The following is a 16,233-nucleotide window of genomic DNA, read 5'->3' on the forward strand; positions in this document are numbered from 1 at the left end:
ATCTTAGAGGTTGTTCCTACTTAATCATGCATTATGGATTTTAAGCGTTCTTTGAACGTTCACACTGTAAAAGCGAATATTTCTCAAAGTGCACGTTCGCAACAACCGACTTTCTGTTGTGGACTAAATTGATTCATTAAAAGTGATAAAGTGATTCATTACGCATCTTCCCCATGCCACTTATTCGAAAGCTCATCAATCTAAATTAAATGCTAGCAGACCAATACTCTCCTCACTTGTGCATATTAGTATTGGTAGGTGGTTTTACCCATAGGCAACATTCTTGAGAAGAGCAAGTATACAGTGATTATTCGGACGAAGGGACTTCAAACTCATCTTACAAAGGATGGCGGGAATCGTGGTGCAAGGTGTAGAGTCTGCCAAAAAACTGTCCGGTAAGCTCCTCGACCGTCACCACCGAAAGCATTTATATTTGCTGTTATGGTTTTGTGACTGAATGCTACTAACTTACCACGCAGGAAGAGACAGAATAACAGATGATTGCCCCATCGAAGAGGTGCGCCTCACGGTTCCACCGACGGATGACCCATCGCTGCCCGTCCTGACATTTAGGACATGGGTTCTCGGAGTGGCCTCGTGCGTGATGTTGTCCTTCACCAACCAATTCTTCAACTATTGGACTAACCGATACCGCATTTGGGCAATTTTAGCACAAATTGTTACACTTCCCCTGGGACGAGTGATGGCCGCAACAATCCCTTCGAGGCCGATCTAGGTCCCATTCATGAGATGGGCATTCTCACTAAATCCAGGACCTTTCAATTTGAAAGAACATGTCCTGATCACCATCTTGGCCAACCTTGGGTCGCGCGGAGCCTATGCAGTGCAAATTTACACAATTACCAAGGTTCTCTATCACGGAAGCATCCATATTGTTACAGCCTTCATGCTGTTAAAGACGACTCACGCACATCGGTTTCTTCATGTTATAAAGATACTATATTTCCTTACTTGCTCATTCCCCTATATTTAATTGTCTACTTACCGAATGAATTTCAGATGCTTGTGACACAGCCCAAGGGAACGAAGGGCTCCGAGCCCATCCGTGAACGTTATATTGCGTCTTACGTGCATTGAACGTGACTCATTCGTGCATGGGACGTGACCCATTCGTGCATGGGACGTGGCCCATTCGTGCATGGGACGTGTGTTGATACCTGATTTTTAGCTGATTTTTTTTTTCATATTTTCAAAAATCTCAAAATTAGGATTAGGAATCTTGGTCAAACCTAGAAACCTATTTCGAGACCAAAAATAATTTTTTTAACATTTTCATGAATTTTTCTTTGATTTCTTTTAGTCAAAATGAGTGAGAAAATCAAGAAAAATAGCAAATGGAATCAGAAAAGTCAGCCGGCCGGCGTCCACATCAGCGCCGACCGGCCAAAAGTGGCCGGATGAACTGAATTGACACAATTGCAAAAGGTTTAGGACAGAATTGGCACAATTACAATAGGTTTATGACTTTTTTGGTAATTTTCCCAATCTCACCCACTTAATGGGCGAGTCACATTCTAGAGACCAATCTTAGAGGTTGTTCGTACTTAATCATGCATTATGGATTTTAAGCGTTCTTTGAACGTTCGCACTGTAAAAGCGAATATTTCTCAAAGTGCACGTTCGCAACAACCGATTTTCTGTTGTGGACTAAATTGATTCATTAAAAGTGATAAAGTGATTCATTACGCATCTTCCCCACGACACTTATTCGAAAGCTCATCAATCTAAATTAAATGCTAGCAGACCAATACTCTCCTCACTTGTGCATATTAGTATTGGTAGGTGGTTTTACCCATAGGCAACATTCTTGAGAAGAGCAAGTATACAGTGATTATTCGGACGAAGGGGCTTCAAACTGATCTTAGAAAGGATGGCCAGAATCGTGGTGGAAGGTGCAGAGTCTGCCGAAAAACTGTCCGGTAAGCTCCTCGCCCGTCACCACCGAAAGCATTTACATTTGCTGTTATGGTTTTGTGACTAAATGCTACTAACTTACCACGCAGGAGAAGACAGAATAACAAATGATTGCCCCATCGAAGAGGTGCGCCTCACGGTTCCACCGACGGATGACCCATCGCTGCCCGTCCTGACATTTAGGACATGGGTTCTCGGCGTGGCCTCGTGCGTGATGTTGTCCTTCACCAACCAATTCTTCAACTATTGGACTAACCGATACCGCATTTCGGCAATTTTAGCACAATTTTTTACACTTCCCCTGGGACGATTGATGGCCGCGACAATCCCTTCGAGGCCGATCTAGGTCCCGTTCATGAGATTGGCATTCTCACTAAATCCAGGACCTTTCAATTTGAAAGAACATGTCCTGATCACCATCTTGGCCAACCTTGGGTCGCGCGGAGCCTATGCAGTGCAAATTTACACAATTACCAAGGTTCTCTATCACGGAAGCATCCATATTATTACATCCTGCATGCTGTTATAAACGACTCACGCACTTCGGTTTCATCATGTTATAAAGTTACTATATTTCCTTATTTGCTCATTCCCCTATATTTAATTGTCTTCTTACCGAATGAATTTCAAATGCTTGTGACACTGCCCAAGGGAACGAAAGGCTCCGAGCCCATCCGTGAACGATATATTGCGTCTTACGTGCATTGAACGTGACTCATTCGGGCATGGGACGTGGCACATTCGTGCATGGGACGTGTGTTGACACCTGATTTTTAGCTGATTTTTTTTTTCATATTTTCAAAAATCTCAAAATTAGGATTAGGAATCTTGGTCAAACCTAGAAACCTATTTCGAGACAAAAAATAATTTTTTTAGCGTTTTCATGAATTTTTCTTTAATTTCTTTTAGTCAAAATGAGTGAGAAAATCAAGAAAAATAGCAAATGGAATCAGAAAAGTCAGCCGGCCAGCGGCCTCGTCAGCGCCGACCGGCCAAAAGTGGCCGGATGAACTGAATTGACACAATTGCAAAAGGTTTAGGACAGATTTGGCACAATTACAATAGGTTTACAACTTTTTTGATAATTTTCCCTATCTCACCCACTTAAAGGGCGAGTCACATCCTAGAGACCATTTTTAGAGGTTGTTCCTACTTAATCATGCAGTATGGATTTTAAGCATTTTTTTAAACGTTCACACTGTAAAAGCGAATATTTCTCAAAGTGCACGATCGCAACAACCGACTTTCTGTTGTGGACTAAATTGATTCATTAAAAGTGATAAAGTGATTCATTACGCATCTTCCCCAAGCCACTTATTCGAAAGCTCATCCATCTAAATTAAATGCTAGCAGACCAATACTCTCCTCACTTGTGCATATTAGTATTGGTAGGTGGTTTTACCCATAGGCAACATTCTTGAGAAGATCAAGTATACAGTGATTATTCGGACGAAGGGGCTTCAAACTGAACTTAGAAAGGATGGCGAGAATCGTGGTGGAAGGTGCAGAGTCTGCCGAAAAACTGTCCGGTAAGCTCATCGACCGTCACCACCGAAAGCATTTACATTTGCTGTTATGGTTTTGTGACTAAATGCTACTAACTTACCACGCAGGAGAAGACAGAATAACAGATGATTGCCCCATCGAAGAGGTGCGCCTCACGGTTCCACCGACGGATGACCCATCGCTACCCGTCCTAACATTTATGACATGGGTTCTCGGCGTGGCCTCGTGCGTGATCTTGTCCTTCACCAAACAATTCTTCACCTAATGGACTAACCGATACCGCATTTCGGCAATTTTAGCACAAATTGTTACACTTCCCCTAGGACGATTGATGGCCGCAACACTCCCTTAGAGGCCGATCTAGGTCCCGTTCATGAGATGGGCATTCTCACTAAATCCAGGACCTTTCAATTTGAAAGAACATGTCCTGATCACCATCGTTGCCAACCTTGGGTCGCGCGGAGCTTATGCAGTTCAAATTTTCACAATTACCAAGGTTCTCTATCACGAAAGCATCCATGTTATTACAGCCTTCATGCTGTTACAGACGATTCATTCACTTCAATTTCTTCATGTTATATAGTTACTATATTTCCTTACTTGCTCATTCCCCTATATTTAATTGTCTTCTTACCGAATGAATTTCAGATGCTTATGACACAGGCCAAGGGAACGACGGACTCCAAGCCCATCCGTGAACGATATATGGCGTCTTACGTGCATTGGACGTGACCCATTCGTGCATGGGACGTGTGTTGACACCTGATTTTCAGCTGCTTTTTTTTTCATATTTTCAAAAATCTCAAAATTAGTATTAGGATTCTTGGCCAAACCTAGAAACCTATTTCTTGACCAAAAATAATTTTTTTAGCATTTTCCTAAATTTTTCTTTAATTTCTTTTAGTCAAAATGATTGAGAAAATTAAGAAAAATAGCAAATGGAATCAGAAAGTCAGCCGGCCGCCGTCCACATCATTGCCGGCTGGCCAAAAGTGGCCGGATGAACTGAATTGACACAACTGCAAAAGGTTTAGGACAGAATTGGCAGAATTACAATAGGTTTATGACTTTTTTGGTAATTTTCCCTATCTCACCCACTTAAAGGGCGAGTCACATCCTAGAGACCATTCTTAGTGGTTGTTTCTACTTACTCCTGCATTATGGATTTTAAGCGTTCTATGAACGTTCATACTCTAAAGGCAAATATGTCTCAAAATGCACGATCGCAACAACCGACTTTCTGTTGTGGACTAAATTGATTCATTAAAAGTGATAAAGTGATTCATTACGCATCTTCCCCATGCCACTTAGTCGAAAGCTCATCCATCTAAATTAAATGCTAGCAGACCAATACTCTCCTCACTTGTGCATATTAGTATTGGTCGGTGATTTTACCCATAGGCAACATTCTTGAGAAGAGCAAGTATACAGTGATTATTCGGACGAAGGGGCTTCAAACTGATCTTAGAAAGGATGGCGGGAATCGTGGTTGAAGGTACAGAGTCTGTCGAAAAACTGTCCGGTAAGCTCCTCGCCCGTCACCACCAAAAGCATTTACATTTGCTGTTACGGTTTTGTGACTGAATGCTACTAACTTACCACACAGGAGGAGACAGAATAACAGATGATTGCCCCATTAAAGAGGTGGGCCTCACAGTTCCACCGACGGATGACCCATCGCTTCCCGTCCTGACCTTCAGGACTTGAGTTCTCGGCGTGTCCTAGTGCGTGATCTTGTCCTTCACCAACCAATTTTTCAGCTATTGGACTAACCAATACCGCATTTCGGCAATTTTAGCATAATTTTTACACTTCCCCTGTGACAATTGATGGCCGCAACAATCCCTTCGAGGCCGATCTAGGTCTCGTTCATGAGATGGGCATTCTCTCTAAATCCGGGACCTTTCAATTTGAAAGAACATGTCCTAATCACCATCTTTGCCAGCCTTGGATCGCGCGGAACCTATTCTGTGCAAATTTTCACAATTACCAAGGTTCTCTATCACGGAAGCATCCATATTATTATAGCATTCATGCTGTTACAGACGACTCATGCACTTCAATTTCTTCATTTTATTTAGTTACTATATTTCCTTACTTGCTCATTCCCATATATTTAATTATCTTCTTACCGAATAAATTTTAGATGCTTGTGACACGGCTCAAGGGAACGAAGGGCTCCGAGCCCATTCGTGAATGATATATGGCGTCTTACGTGCATGGGATGTGGCCCATTCGTGCATGGGACGTGTGTTGACACCTGATTTTTAGCCCTTTTTTTTCATATTTTCCAAAATCTCAAAATTAGGATTAGGAATCTTGGCCAAACCTATAAAACTATTTCTAGACCAAAAATAATTTTTTTAGCATTTTCCTGAATTTTCTTTTGTTCAAAATGAGTGAGAAAATCAAGAAAAATAGTAAATGTAATCAGAAAATTCCATAAAAATAGTCATTAGTCTTATTTTAAATCCAATTTCATTAATACATCATCAATTTTGAAAAATTTCAATAGGGTATGTGTTTTTCCGAAAATTGGGCATAATCAAACCCGAATTAAATCAAAAATGCAATTAAATCTTTTCTAGTCACTGTTAAGTCATAGTGTCTTCACAACAAATGATTTTTGGGCCTTGAATTACATGTTGGTCTATCCAATTGCACATTTTTTAAAGAAATCAGAAAACCCCAAAATTCAATTGAAAATTAGAAATTTTGAGCCCAATTTGGGAATCGTGCCGAATTCGAAATTGTCGAACCATGAGACCATCATTTCTAGGGTTAATCAGATGTGGGTAATTCAATTTTGGTACCAATTTTTCCGAATCAGGTCGTTAAGGTATTGAATTGAACAAAACCCTATTAACCCGAGTACAAAAATTTAAAAATCTTGGACATGATTATGACAAAAATTGGGGAAAATCACATATTTGGGTTCAAAATGTGATGAGGAATTCAATTTTGGGGTTTAATTTTTAAAATTGGATCAAAATCGAGCTTAATTTGCGAATTTAGTCAAAATCGGGCTTTCCCGGTCGATCGGGTCAACCCGACCCGACCCGGGAACCCATCTTCTTCGCCCGACTTGCCCAGAATGCATTAAAACCCAGAAAAAACAGTTCAAACCCATGACTTTATTGACTAAATTCCTGATTTCCGTCACGTGTTAAACAAGATGGACAGTTGGAGATTCTCCAGCTGTCCATCCTTATCATTCCTAACCGATTCTAAATCGGTTAAGAGTGATAAACCGACTCGAAATTGATCAATAAAAGGAAGAGAAAAAAACTGATCATTGAGAAGAACGTATTCGACGAAATGCCAGAGAGAGAAAAGAGAGAGAAACGAGCAAAACTAAAGACAAATATCTAGAGAGAGAGAGGGTCGAGGGTCCCCTCACAAGTGTCCGGCACTGCCGTAAACGGCGGAACGCCGGCGAATCGTGGATAGGCCGTGAACCTCCCCTCATCGTTCTGGCCGAACCAGCTTGTCACGAAGGCCTGAAACTCAAGCTCAGTCGGTGTGATTAGGTGTTCTTCGGCGAAGCCAAGCTTACCAGTCTGAAGTTCAAGTGATGAGGAACAATTCCGCAGGCTCCGATTAGCTTGAAAACCTCATCTGATCATCAAACAAAACAGGTAAAGTATGATCTTCATCATATTTTTCCAGAAATTCCAGAAAACGAAAATGAACTTGATATTGTCAAATCGGTGATTTCTTTGTTGATCTTGAGTACCTTGATGTCAAAAACGAATTTCTGATTATGTTTCTCTTGTTTGATTGCAAAACATGGATTGAATATGCATCGAATGAGTCGGCCTCCATTTTTAAAACATGCCGGAACTTGAAGAACCCTCGCCGGAGCATCGCCATGGCCATAGGCCAGTCAAGTTAGCATTCATTTACCTTGTTTGATGTTTCTTTAAATGTTAGGATCGTTGTAGATGGCTAAGGCGATCAGAATAAGAGTTTAAGTTTTAGAAGAAATGGAGTAGGTCAGTTCTGATCTGGTGTTTTCGAGATCGGTTTTTCGCCGACCGGCAGAGGTCCGACGGCGAAGCTATAGACTAAGATTGATAGACGGTAATACAAGGAAGACATAGGATCATAATTCAAACAAAATGGTCATCGGAAGGTCGCCAGATAAGGGCTTGAAGTGGCGGCCTCAAGAACTTAGAACTAGGATTCATGCACACCATGTGCTTGGCGAAATGCGGAAGAGAAAATCGCCAGAAATGGCGCCGTTTTGGCGCTTTTTGGGGGCTTTCGGGATATGCGCGCTAAGGAGGTATTTCCGTGTAAGGGTCTCTCCCAGACCATACCTCACATGACAGTGGAAGGTGATTTCTAGATTTTGTGATTTTGGAGTCGACACTAGTCATTATTGGTAGGTAGACTAGAAACCTAATCGAGATACGGAAGAAATACCACAATTCTATGAACCAGAGATTCTGAGTACAGGGACTTGGTTACGTTATTGATCCCGAATCGAGATCCCTAACGCCCTTTCAGTACTTAAGAACGATATGATGTCTAACGTGTCATACGAATTACCGAGGCTCACCCACTAATCCTATCTGTTCTAATTGCAGGAAAGACCAAACAAGTATTAAATGCACAATCAAAATCAATCAAGTCAATCAATCCTAAGTGGTCTCTAAAACGAAAGTCAATCAAAACACCCAAACCCTAATGAATCTCTAAAAGCTTATTCATTTCATGATTTACACATTTTTAGGGTTTTAGGGTTTTTTAAGGGTTATAACCCCTGAATTTGGAATTTTCTAAAAATGCCACTTGCGCACTTCAGAATATTCAAATTTCACATTTTATGGCTGGCCACGATGATTTTGGACCATTCTGTGAATTTTCAAAATTTTTGATTTTTTTCTTTTTTTTCGAAAAAGTTTTATTAAAGCCTAGAATTGATTTTTTATGGTTTTCCGAAAATTTTTATGAATTTTCCAATTTTTCAATTTTTTATTGATTTTCCAAATTTCTCAAAATTTTTATTTGTATTTTCCAAATTTTCGGAATTTTTATGAATTTTCTGAAAATTTTTGGATTTTTCTGAATTTCCTGAAAATTTTTGAATTTTTCTGAATTTTCTAATATTTTGATTTTCTAAAAAAATTCTAATTTTTTTATGATTTTTGTGATTTTATATATTTTTTTTTAGAATTTTCTGGTTTTTTATTTTTTTAGAAATTTTTTAAATTTTCCCGCTGGGGACGATCCGGACCGGCCCGATTCAACCCGGTTCAGCTTGGCCGAAACGGCGTCGCCGGCGCCGGTCGCCGGTCATCTTCTCCGGCGAGACCAAGACCAAAAACGGCGCCGTTTTGATTGATTTTCATTGAGGCATTTTCACAAACACCTAATATGCACAATTTCCAGTTTAAGGTTTTCGAGGCCGCCGGTTTGAGCTCGTCGCCGACAAGCCTCCGGTGACCTTTTGACCATTTTGACAATCCACGATGAAGTCCATGTTACCTATTACCAATCTAGCCTAATCGTTGTGCCGTCGGACGTTCGCCGGCCGGCAAAAGACCGATCAGAAAATGTCAATTTACTATTATTCCTGACCTAACCTTACCAGAAGCTCCGAGTTCCTATTTTCATCGCCCTAGCCGTCTACATCGATTAAAATGATTTTCAGAACATTAAACAAGGTAAGAACAAACTGACTTGATAGGCCTATGGCCTCAGCGATGCTCCGGCGACGTCACCTGAGCTCCGGCGAGATAGTTCACGGGGGGGGCCGACTCGGTTCATGCATTTTAATTCCCAAAAATGCAATTAAACAAGATAAAAAATGATCAGAAATTGATTATAAGCATCAACAAACTCAGTTTCACAAAAGAAAACACATAAACATGCATATCAAGATTGAAATTGAATTCTGGAAAATTTTAAAAAAACTGACCCTGAACCGACTTTACCTGCTTCGTCCGATGATCAAACGAAATTGTCGAAGTGATCCGCGCCCCAAGGGTTGTTCCTCGACACTTGGTCTTCACCCTGGTGGCCTTGGCCTCGCCGAAACAGGTTTGGATCGGCTGAAAAATACTCGTTTTCAGGCGTTCACAGTCAGCTTCGTTCTGGTCTACCCGAGGAGGAGATCCTCCCTAGATTGTCAATTTGCCGGCGCCGATCACTCGACCTGGGGATCTCCACTCCTCTTTCTCTCTCTAGATTTCCGGTTTTTCCTCTCTGATTCTCTCTCTCTCTCTCTCTCTAGCAATCTATCGAACACCATTCTTTCTCTCGGGTCAGTTTTTTTCGTTTTTTCTCTACGATTTTTCCCGCTCAAAATTTGTTGGAACCGAACTCCGATCGGTTGGGATGAATAACTGGTGCCAGCTGGATATTTTCCAGCTGGCCAAATCAATTAAAACGTGCTAATTTGATCGGGAATGATCGGTGAAGTCACGGGTTTCATTCGTTTTTTCTGGGTTTAGTGCACGTTTTGGCAAACCGGGTGAAGAAGATGACCTACCCGGGTCGGGTCGGGTGGACCCGGTCGACCCGACAGACCCCGGTTGGTCTAAATTCACAAATTCGACCCGATTTTAACCCAATTTTCCAAATTTAATCCCAAAATTGAATTCCCTATCATATTCCGAACCCAAATATATATTTTGCCCCAATTTTTATTATAATTGTGTCCAAGATTTTCTCATTTTTATATTCGGGTCAATAGGGTTTTGTTCAATTTGATGTCCTAATGACCTGATTAGGCAAAATTGATGCTAAAATTGAATTACCCACATCTGATTAACCCTAGAAATGATGATCTCATATTTCGAAAATTTCATATTGGGCACAATTCCCAATTTGGGTTCAAAATTCTCAATTTTCAATCAAATTTTAGGGATTTTTTATTTTTATGTCAAATTGTGCAATTGGACCGACCATTATGCAATTCAAGATCCCTGAATCAATTGTTGTGAAGACACTATGACTTAAAAATGACTAGAAAAAACTTAATTGTATTTTTGGTTCAATTCGAGTGTAATTTTGCCCAATTTTGGGAAAAACATATACTCGATTGAGATTTTTCAAAATTGACAATGTATTCACGAAATTGGATTTAAAATAAGACTAATGACTATTTTTATGGAATTTTCTGATTTCATTTTCTATTTTTCTTGATTTTCTCACCTATTTTGACTAAAAGAAATTAAGGAAAAAAGCTAAAAAATGCTAAAAAATTATTTTTTTCGGTTTAGAAATAGGTTTCTAGGCTTGGCCAAGATTCCTAGTCCTAATTTTGAAATTTTTGAAAATATGAAAAAAAAATGAGCTAAAAATTAAGTGTCAACGGATGCCCCTCTTTGAGATTGAGCTCGTTAGAGGTTGATCTCAAAGACAAGGTGACACCTGAATTTTTAATCGACTCACTGAACGAGATAAGATGGAATTTTCACAACAACTGATTAGGGATCTTGCTTTTAAAATCCGTGATCTAATCCAAAGGTTCTCTTTTGAAGACGTATTTTGAAAGATTCTTAATGATTGAGGAAGAGAAAGTTACCTGTTTGTGAGAGTTTCTTTGTTGCTTATCCAAGGGCATGAATTGATGGTGGTGATGATTCTGATGGTTATTCGGATTTCGTGGTTTAAGGACGAACTCACGAACCATGAACGCCTGAGGCTCTTCGCCTGAGGATTTTGAAGACTTGCCAAGTGGTTCCTCACCCATAGGATTTTGGAAATTGCCTAGGGACTCCTCGTTTGTAGGACTTTGGATTTGTCTAGTGGTTCCTCACCAGTAGGACTTGAATTTGCCTAGTGGTTCCTCACCAGTACGACTTTGGATTTGCCTAGGGGCTCCTCGCCTGTAGGACTTTGAATTTGCCTAGTGGTTCCTCACCAGTAGGACTTTGGATTTGCCTAGGGGCTCCTCGCTTGTAAGACTTTGAATTTGCCTAGGGGCTCCTCGCCTGTAGGACTTTGGATTTGCCTAGGGGCTCATCGTCTGTAGTACTTTGAATTTGCCTAGGGGCTCCTCGCCTGTAGGACTTTGGATTTGCCCAGGAGCTCCTCGTCTGTAGGACTTTGGATTTGCCTAGAGGCTCCTCGCCTGTAGGACTTTGGAAATTGCCTAAAGGCTCCTTGCCAATAGGACTTTAATTTTGGAGACTTGCATGTGGTTCCTCACCCGTAGGATTTTGGAAATTGCCTAGGGGCTCCTCGCCAATAGGACTTGAATTTTGCCTAGTGGTTCCTCACCAGTAGGACTTTGGGAAGACTTCAAACAATGAATGTCTTAACCGTAAGTTTTGTGATTTTGAGGTTTCACTAACCTTTGTATGGTTTTTTAGTTGACCAAAAACTATTTTGGAAAGTAGTTTTGAAATTGATTAAAACTGTTTGAAATGTGGTTTTTTTTTCTCCTTAGCTTACCACAAACTGTTTGAAAATTTGATTTTAAGTTGACCAAAAACTTTTGAAACCTGGTTTTGAAATATGCATTATTTGTATCAAATGCATTTCAGGCAATCAAATTTCCTTTTCGAGAAATTATTTGAACAAAATGCTTTGCAATATTTCAAGAAATGCTTGAAATAATCGTTTGGAAGACCTTCATTAGAAAGGATTTGTTTCAATCTATGAATTTGGTCTTTTCTTCATTTGATTGAAAGGAGACTGATATGATATCCCTCAATTTTATCTCTCGTAACCAATCCTTAGGTGTTCGGAGATGTTCGCAATGTATACAATCCAATTGATCCGATAAGGTCTTTCGGAGGACTGTAATGTGTCGCGACCTACCTCTCGAGGGCCGAACTCGATAAGGTGGGTTTAGAGGTAAGTGTTCATGAAACGGTCCATACAGTACATCATAAAGATGGTTCATCCGTACAGTCCATTATTCATGAACGTGAATCTTCCCTAATTCATACCTCGCGTGACAGCGGATCAATTTTATCTTTTTTAGGAGTCGCCACTAGCCTAGGTCGGAGGTCGGCTAGAATACCTAACCAATACGTGGGAATTTCGTATTGGTTTCTACGAAAACCAGAGATCAAAGGTTCGGGGACTAGCTTACGTTAATATTTCTATTAACGCCCTTTCGGTACCGCTAAACTTACCATGGTTGTTATCTAAGTTATCATGCATTTGTTCTTTACCATTTTCATGTCAAATTTTTAGTCCACAATGTGATTATGCATCTTGTTTTTTGTGTTTTCATTTAAGATTCTAAACTAATCCTATCTTAGTCTAGAAAAGAAAGAAAGAAACGATTGTATTGAAAGGCATTACGTAAAGTAAACACTCAAAGTATTGAAAAGACGAGCTAATTCTAAGTGCGACAAAGTAAAAAACCCGCAACTCGTTGGGTGTTTATTACAACACAAATTGAAAACCCGAGACATGATCGGGGATGAATGAATTGAATACGAATTGAAACCGGATCGGACATCGGTCTATCGCCATCATCAAATGAATACAAATTGAGACCGGATTGGACATCGGTCAATCGTCTTGGTCTTTTACAACTTTGGATTATCCTCCCATGGACCGTCTCTCGGGTGTCGGCATTTATATTCACAACATACATTCATGACAAACAATATCCAAAAGAACAACCAAAGAAAAACAATGGTGCAAACAATTCACTAATCAAGCACGGGCCTCGGGATCGGCCTTTGTTTTTCATGCATTTCGATTCACCACCCACCTAATCATCTAATATTATTTGATTAATGGTTAACGATAATGGGCTACCATTTGCATTCACAAAACGGCAACTCATATCAATTAACCCCTAAAGTCGGGTTCTAAATGACCATAATGGGCTACTCGCCGAACATGCACCGGGCCTAAAATTCATCTAACAAACATATGCATAGCAATGAAATAAGCATGCATGCAGGCCCATGGGTCTTATTTCAAATCCAATCAAACAATGAGAAGTGGGTTTCATAAGGAGACCACTTATTCAGTTATTATCTAATTCGAATTGCTTCTGTTCAGATGTGATTAACTAACCTAATGATGTCCAAATGAAGTGATTCATGTGTCATTAGAAAGCTTATGACATGAGGATCAAAAGTTAAGAAGACCATTTTTTTCTAAATCCTCACTGATATTCACGAAAATGACAAATTCACTCTCGGCGACAGACTGGACCCGGTTCTGTTAGGGATTTCAAAATAATGGTGGGAAAAATAACAAAACTTATCAAAACCGTGTGAAAATTTTTATGCAGTTATGATTCTCCGTTTGTAACAACTTTCATGTTTTGATTTTTTGCTAAAAAGTCCTCCAAATGTTTATAAAATTCGGTTTTCACAGAGGACTCAACTGCAAATCAAATTTTAACTCGAGAAGACCTTTTATAAAATTTTAAGAAAATTGACCCTCTAATAATTGCTATTAGGCCCTCAAAATTTTCAGTCAACATAATGAGACCCCAATGAACAACTTTGTAATTTTGATTTTTGTCAAAGTAGTACTCTAACTTTATCAAATTCGGAAAAACATCTTTTGGATTCCAAAGGAATGAAAATCAGATCTGAACACAGATACTGATTAGATCATAAAAATTCCTTTTGAAAATCCAAATGAGCTCTGCTTTTGATGAAATTAGTATCAATGAAAATATCTCGATCTCAGTGTGAACTTTTGTGAAGAAAACGTTTTCATATTTCGAACACATGAATTTATGAAAATCGAAGAACACACGAAGGTCAGTCAGAAACTAGTCTGTCACCAGATTTATGCATAGATGACGTTGCAGATCGTACAATGCTAACATGCTTGGAATTTTATGAAAATTTTATGATGAACAGATTAAGATGTGCTTTACGACTTTCGTGAAGAAAGTTTTTTCATAAAAACGATTGTAGAAAATCAGAAAAATCATAGAACAGCACAACGTCAATCAGGAATACATCAGAACAGACTTGAACATCACATTCCAGATTCTGATCCTAACTTTCGAAAGAGTTTTGACATAGCAAACTAAGTCCGATTGAGGCATGCAATATATCAAATCGAAGCTTGAGACGTGTTTTACTATTCTCTAGTTCGTCACTTCGCAAGATTTCGACATAACGAGCTGAAATCAGCATCTCAAACATGCAGGTTTCTCTGTATACGAATTTACAGAACAACATCCAAGTTTACTTACCTTGTTTAACGATGCTTCGACGCGCAATCGAGCGATCCGATCTCCGTATTCAGATCAAAAACAGCATGGAGAAGTCTCAGAAAGCTCGACAAACCTATGAGAATAGATTGCACAAACTATAGTGAGAATCGATTCGATTTCGCACTAATGAACTAATAACAGAGAATCAAGTCAAAAGATGCGATCCGGTTGCTGTTCAACGAGAAGCCGGCCACCACAGCGACATGAAGACGCCAAGGAATGCTGCTGGAGGTTCAGGATCGCCGGAGGGAACGCCGATTGGCCGGTTCAGCTGCTTGAACCGGCTGATTGAATCGCCGGCGACCAAGTCGGTGATGCTGCCGTGGAGGAAATCTCACCGGAATGAGGAGCTCCGGCCACCAGCAAGCTTGGCTGATCTTGCGGCTGGCTTTGTCTCACCATGGGGGACGACGGTGAGGCAATGGTTCGCCGGAAAATGGTCGGCGAAGAGGCAAGATGGCCGGCGGCCGAGAGAGAGAGAGAGAGAGAGAGAGAGAGAGAGAGAGAGAGAGAGAGAGAGAGAGAGAGAGAGAGAGAGAGAGGAGAGAGAATTCAGATCTGAAAATGAGAGTCCCCCCTAATTTTGGAGGGAAAAAAACTATATACTCCCCTCAACTTTGAATCTTAGCCCTTAGATTAATCCAATGTCCCAAAATGCATCCTTAATGATTAAGAATATTCTTTAAGGGCTAAGGATTAGTGACATGGCATCATGGATGGACATGATCAATTCTAAATGAATGGCCATGATTGATTTGCTTATCCCCTAATTAATTTGCTTAATCCTTAAAGAATGGCATTTTAGTAATTTTACTTAGGGGCATTTTCGTAATTTTCAATCAAGGCCATTTTTGTCATTTTTGGGCTCAAAAGGATGTGGCCAGCCTTGGCTAGTCGGAATGGACCGTCGATCGCCGGATTTTCGACCGGAAAATGGCTAGTCCGATCGAATCGGTTTAATTCGAATCAAACCGGGTTGAACTGGTTGAATGGGTTCAATCCTTGGTTCCATTTGTTCTAATTTTGTACAATTTGATCTCTATCATGATTAATTGATCCCATTAATATTGAATTCGATCAAATTGGATTGAACCGATTTGAAATTCATGCACAAATTGATCCAATTTAACTTGTTTAGCTCAATTGTTCTTAAATTTGGGTAATTGCATGTCCAAACTAGACTGACTAATTTAATTGAAGTCCAATTAGCCAAATTGAGTCTCAATTCATCAAATTGAATATTAGTCTAGAGTGGGTCAAGTTGAATTGCACTAATTGAACCAATTACTCTTAGACTTCTCAATCGTTGGATCACTAAATTGACCAAATTGACTCAAATTCATGTGAATCTTCCAAAATTGATTTTGAATTTGGATTTGATATAAGAAAAGGCTCATTCGTGTCTCAATTGCGCAAATCATGAAGAATCGATCCAAATCACTCATTGTGGCCTAAATTGGGGGGTTTTTGTGTTTGGCTTGGAATTACAAAATTTGTTCCAAAATTGAATATAAGATGACCTCTAGATCAAATGCCGTGAAGAAAACTAACCTAAAAAATGACTAGAAATGAAGTAATTTCATTTTTGACCGATTTGAACCAAATTCCGTAAATTGGGAAAAAGTTGA

General features: G+C 39.8%; 1 pseudogene; it reads left to right on the plus strand.

Moving 5' to 3' along the window:
- The first annotated feature begins 502 nt into the window (after nt 1–502).
- The window catches only part of LOC115670816 (oligopeptide transporter 1-like), a 48,698-nt pseudogene continuing 32,967 nt past the window's right edge, over nt 503–16,233 (plus strand).

Source organism: Syzygium oleosum, unplaced genomic scaffold (assembly GCF_021117445.2).
Source record: "Syzygium oleosum isolate NSW1041296 unplaced genomic scaffold, Sole_v2.1 Sole_v2.05, whole genome shotgun sequence".
NCBI lineage: Eukaryota > Viridiplantae > Streptophyta > Magnoliopsida > Myrtales > Myrtaceae > Syzygium > Syzygium oleosum.